The sequence below is a fragment of the Lepidothrix coronata genome, unplaced genomic scaffold (genome assembly GCF_001604755.1).
Source record: "Lepidothrix coronata isolate B3197 unplaced genomic scaffold, Lepidothrix_coronata-1.0 Scaffold16, whole genome shotgun sequence".
NCBI classification, from domain to species: Eukaryota; Metazoa; Chordata; class Aves; order Passeriformes; family Pipridae; genus Lepidothrix; species Lepidothrix coronata.
This window is the reverse complement of record NW_016690196.1, coordinates 4,135,105-4,141,061: the sequence shown is the minus strand read 5'-3', so window position 1 is coordinate 4,141,061 and position 5,957 is coordinate 4,135,105. Positions and strand designations below refer to the sequence as shown.

The 5,957-nt window shown below is 40.5% G+C and overlaps 1 long non-coding RNA gene across 1 annotated transcript; it reads left to right on the top strand.

The window, feature by feature from the left end:
* The first annotated feature begins 899 nt into the window (after positions 1-899).
* LOC108493402 lies at positions 900-5,531 on the top strand. Its single transcript, XR_001873463.1, has 3 exons — positions 900-1,115; positions 2,811-3,000; positions 5,409-5,531. It is a non-coding gene; the product is annotated as an uncharacterized LOC108493402 (long non-coding RNA).
* The last annotated feature ends 426 nt before the right edge of the window (positions 5,532-5,957 follow it).

The window sequence follows — 5,957 nt, the reverse complement described above, 5'->3', positions numbered from 1 at the left end:
GGGCCTGTGCTCAGCCTCCCCCCTGAGGAGAGGGAAGGAGGAAAGAGGGAAAAGGAAAAAAACCCAAAAACTGCGAAACTGAACCTGCTAAGAAAGGCGGTTTAATATTTACATAGAGAGGAAAAAAACCTATAAACACTAAACACACAGAGAAGAACTAACAATAAACTTCCCCACGAGAACGCTCTCCTCCTCTGAAGAAACGGCCCGACTATTCTGCGCAGCTACCCGGAAGAGGAGAGACTTTGCTTCCTTCTCGTCTCTTTTATATCTGAGCTGACGTAACGTGGTATGGAATACCTTATTGGCACAATATGAATCAGGTGATCTATCTGGTTCCTTTTCCCTCCCAGGGAGGTTAAAAAACTCATTACAGTAATAAATATAAGTATTATCCCCACTTTGAGTCTTGTTTTGCCTGTGAAGGTAATCGGTCACTGACCTCTCCCAGCTCTTAACTCTACTCATGAATTCTTAGCTGTTTTTTTTTTCTCTCTCCTCTGTCCAGTTGCAGAGGGGAGGGTGAGAGAGCGGTTTTAGTGGGTACCTGGTATCTGGTCAACCCACTACAAGTTTGACTATCAATTGTACATGGAATCTGAAATGCCTAAGGATAGTGACATTAAAAGCAATTTTGCATTGCAAAAAGGATCTTACTGGAAAATGGAAACATAATACTCATTGATGTTTAATGGTCTTTAATGTTCAGTGCACAGACACCATTAATGTGATGCAGATGCCTAAGAGGGGCTGTGTGACCGGCACCTGAGTAGCTGCTGCACTGCCTGCGGTGGAATGGTTTGCCTGGCTTTCTACTCTGTGCTGTCACAGAGACAGGATCTGACACCTCCTCGGTCCTTTCTGTGACATTCCACTCACTGAGATTGGGCTGAAGCATATTTAAACTGTTTTGAAACTACCTGTGCTAGCTTGTACAGTAGCCCCCTGCAGTCTTGCCTCACAACCTCCTCACTGTCCCCCAAGTGCACAGATGTCTTATGGTGAAGATGGCTGTGTGCCTATCAGCTGTTGGGATTTTTTTTGTCTGTTGCTTGTAGTGTGCTATAACACTTCTCTCTTCTGAGTAAATGAAGAAAACTCTTCTGCAAAACAAGGTAATGAATGCTTGGTAGGAATATTTTGTGGAATATTTGCAAGGATATTCAGAGTGCAGGCTAGACATCTGAATGCTCCTTGAATATTGAGTATCATGAAGCTACAAATTAGGATAGCCTGTGGTTTTCATATGAAGAAGAAAAATTAAAATGAGTTCTTAAAATTTTTATCCAACTTTAGTTACAAGAGTGATAAACCAGAAACAGACTAAGCTAAATGGAAAAACTGTATCCCCTCATGCGAACATAACGTCTGAGCCCCAGTGCACATGACTGTAACACCAATGCTTTAATTTGGGGCTGTATTTTAAGTTTCACATCCTATTTTTAGGTCAACATTTTCTCACTACATTGGACTCCCAGCTATTACCTAGAACTTTTTCAAAAATACACAGAGCACATGCAAAGGGGAAAAATAATGAGTCTGCTCCCAGATGCCTTTTATCAGCCTGTTTTTCCTGACACATTGGATGTGATGAACAGCCAGCTTCTCTAAGGGCAGGCTGAGAGCTCCCACACTTGATAATAATTTCACAACTCTTGGGCAAAGTCCTAACATTACTATACTCAATTCCCTGTTTATTTCCATAAAGCCAAGATTTCACCTTCAGAATATGTTATTTCAGTTCACTTGCAAAACAAAAGTTTTTTCTGATGAAGCATGTACAAATTTAAGGCTCATTGTGAAGGAAAATCTGTATTTACAGATCTTATTGCTTCATTATGATCATAAAAGCTAAGAGTCCTTAAACACTGTTAATTTTCTCTGTCACAATCACAAAAGAGAATTTGCACTTGCTTATTTCAGACTAGGTTTTGAGAAGGCTTAAGGACCTTCTAGAGGGGCTGATTGCAGAAAATTACCTTGCATTGTATGAGCAGGAGTTGATTAAGTTTAAAATAAATAGAGTAATTTCAGGAGGGCAAAGTTTGAGAAATTGAAGGAAGTGGTTAGTAAAGTCAACTGGACTGAAGTGTGCAGGGATTTGAATGTGGAGTAGGCTTGAAATCTCCTTTAATCAAAATTACAAAACCTAGAAGGAATTTGCCAAACAAGCAGAGGGAGAAAGTTGTAAGAAGAGATTCCCAAAGCTATTTGAGTCAACAACTACCTCTGAATGATGGTAGGAGTGAATGCCCAGCAAACAAAAAGTTATTACAGGGACACATCAGCAAAGAAGTAGGTTCATACAGATCAGAAAACACAGCACACAGTAAAAAGCACAAAATATTAGGATGAAATAAGCCTTCTAAAGAAAATGTTAAAACATATTAAGAAAATTATTTAATCTTTAAGTGACAAGCTTGAAAAAAGTAATAGAAGTGGGACAGATGGGACAGATGTTCAAGTTGTCTGAAAGTAGCTCAAATACAAAAGTACTCTTTTATCAAAAAAGAGAAGGAAAGTGGCTCCTGGGAATCAGTATTGGCAGCAGGAGGTATGACAAGAGAGGTGGAAACCAGATGGGAATAAGAATTTTTTCTGGAATTCTGAAATATCTCTGAAATAGAAAATCCTTGCATATCACATGTAAGAAATAGCAAACATAGTATGTAGTATGAAGAAACCAAACAGCTCATATGGGTGCTTGCTGGGAATCCAGAGAGCAAATCAAAAGATGGTCTTTTCATCTGTCCATACTTGTCCAAAGCTGCTGACTGCTGAGACCTCGCTGACCACGTCTGCTCCTCTAGGTGTGGAGGGAGCAGAGCGTGTGTTCATGAACTCTTTGGGATGGCCTAGTTGAGCAGATGGAACATCAACCTTGGAACCTTCAATCTCAGACGCTTTCCCAGACCCTGTAGTATCAAGGACAAATCACCTGTGGAGCTGCTCTGTACTCCTGTTTGCAGCAGCAGCAGAGACCCCTGGTCCTGTAACTAGGTAAGGTGAGAGGGAGAGATGGAGTTTGTGCACTTACCAGCCCTAGATCAGCATTAGGGTTCTCAATGTAGGGCACTGGTTTCTGCACAGAGACAGAGTACAAGGGCCGAGTGATGCAGCCAAGGCTGAGGGAGAGGGTGCAATACAAAGACTGAACACACACCACAGGCAAGAACAAAGGATATGGCACAGGAGAGTCCTAGAGGATGGTCTTGGAGTTTCTTTTGCTCTCTCAACATACCCTGTGGTTTCTCTATGGAAAAGCAGCACCAGAGAGAAAAATACAGAAATTGAAATTTACCAGTTAAAAAACATTTTTTAGTCTCACTCAGTAGAAATTAAGAAAGTAGCTGTGCTGAATTTTAACTATGTTCATTTAGGGTGTAGCCTACCTAATCTTCTGAGCATAAAATTATGGCACCACAGATGAATGTCTAGCTTCTCAAGCTAATGGCTTACTTAGTAGCCTGCCATAAACAAAACTTAAGGACAACTTAGTGCAGGAGAAAAGGATTTTGAAAGAAATAATAATGAAAAAGAGAAGTGAATGGAACAGAAGACAAAATTGAACAAAGCCTTTCAAAGAGCAGTTCACACGAAACAAATCCTATATTTAAATATTGATAAGGCTACTGATTCTTGAAGGAAGCGAAAAGTAGTACCCATACAAGATCATAGAGTGAGATCCAGAATATGCACAGATAACATGATACCCAATTATTAAACTTGGAATTGAATTAAGTTTCAGCTGTCAGACTCTTAACCTCTTATTCTGTGTTTGCATAGTGAAGTGATACTATAGACATTTATGACCATTTATACAGTTGTATAGCTAAGAAGAAAATTGGTAGAAGCCATGATATTCATTGGGGGAACACAAAAAACTAACTAGTAGAAGGTAGTACAGTTGTGTTTGAAATGCTATTTCTTGCCTCATTTTAGTACATCTGTAAACTGGGCTTCGTGGTATAAACCCTTTCTCGAGGGTTATGAACTTGAACAGGTTTTTTTGAAACCAGGTAAAGGAACAATACTCTTTTGGGGTAGTTTTCCAGAAAGAAAACCTCTGTGTCATTTAGGAAGTGTTGCATTTTCTGTTCCCCCCATCATCTGGCAGGATTTCTTCCTGGACAAGGCAGTTCTCTATAGTTTTCTTATGCCCCTTTTGCAAGTTTTCATTCCCAGGCACAGGCTCTTCCTTTCCCTCTCATTGGCACTTGTCACAGGATAGGGGAGGATGAGGCAGCCTGTAAGCATGAAGGAGAATATAGTCTTCCATCCAGGAAGAACTTTCTCATCCCATTCGCACTCTCCTAAATGAGTTTCTAAATTAGGCTACTCCTGCAGCAGGTTTTTCCTCCTGGAAAACTGCAGGATTCTCCTAGTCAAAGTCTCGCAGGCAGAGATGTACCAATCTATAATGGCTGGGAGAAACAATCATCAAAATTAGTATCTGGTCCTCTGTTTCAACACCTCTTGAAAACACAAAGTCAAAACCAGCATTTACCCAGCCAGTAAAACAACCACGGAAACAATCTGTCCCAGTTCCTTCTGAGGACTGCCTCATCTGTTCAGTGGCAGTTTACTAGAGAAAGAGCATCCTGCTTTCCAATTCATCTCTGAAGACCCTCTGGCTGCAGTGGTTAAAGCTCATCCTCTTGATATCTTAAATTTGAAATTACTCAGATTAGAAAGAAGGACAGGTGATCAGAGAGGAGAGAGAGCGGAGGGCAGTAAGGCAAGGATTTGAATAAGCTCTCAGCCACAGGTCAAAGCTGTGACCAGCTCTTGCAGCCTGTTCTCTATTCTTGTAAACAGGAGGACGGTCCACACCAGAGGCCCCATTTACAAGTTTGTTAGTAACACCAGAATATCTTCAGCTGATTCTCTGTGCAAAGAACCCGTGGTATGCTGGGGCCACATTACTGACCAGTGCTCTTGAGGTGCAGTGAAGCATCTCAGAGGGATGCTAAATAAAGAGCTGTGGTCTATAGCTGCTGATCCATCCTCTCAGGACTGGGTATCTTGCATACCTCAGCTGGTTTTCTTGCAAGACCACCTCAAAATCTGGACATTAGATGCACCTGGGTACCAGTTACTATCTCCTCATGTTCCCAAGGAGTGGCAATATAACAGAACCAGATTCACTGATCTTCCTAATCCTTTTGTGAATTTAACACCCACAATAGAAGTTTCTCATGTGGAAAATGCTGGAACTAATTGCTTCTTCAAGTCCATTTTTTCTTTAATTTTCTCATAAACACAACCAAACCTCAATTTTAGAAAGGCTTTTAGCTATTTTAAAACTGTATGTCTGGTGGTTAAATATTTTGCTGATAAACGTCCTATGCAATCTCTCTGTGACTGTGAAAGTGTGACTGTTGATGGTAGTGTTTTATTTGCTCTAGGTTGATGAAATTGTCTGGTATTCTTCATCTGATAGCCCATCTGCCATGTTTCCTTTGCCTTCTGCCTTCCTTATCTGTAAAAATTGTGCTGTTTGTTTTTCTTCCTCAAAAGAGACCAGGATACAACAGGTAAATGGTGGAAATTATTTGGGCACTGGCAATATAATCATACATGTATTTGTCAACTAACATATTGTTTCAAAAAGGCATTTTTCAAAGTGCCTCAGTGATCTTTGCTTCCTACCTCACCCCAGCTGCTATAAGGGATTTCATTCCTTGTCAGCATCACAGGCTTGATTCAGGGAATGTGTGCAAAGGGATCAGTGAGGGAAATTCGCCTGAAGCTTTACAGATATACCAGCAAGAAAGAGAGAAATATGCATTCAAGACTGACAAAACTAGAGCAGGAGAGCCAGGAGTTATGTGACAGGAGATATGACAGATGTAACTATTATGGTAATGCTGCTTTGGTCTGCTACAAGAAAATTTACAGATGTACATATTTTTATAACCCATTTGCTTTACCTCAAGTTTTTCAGATATGCCTTG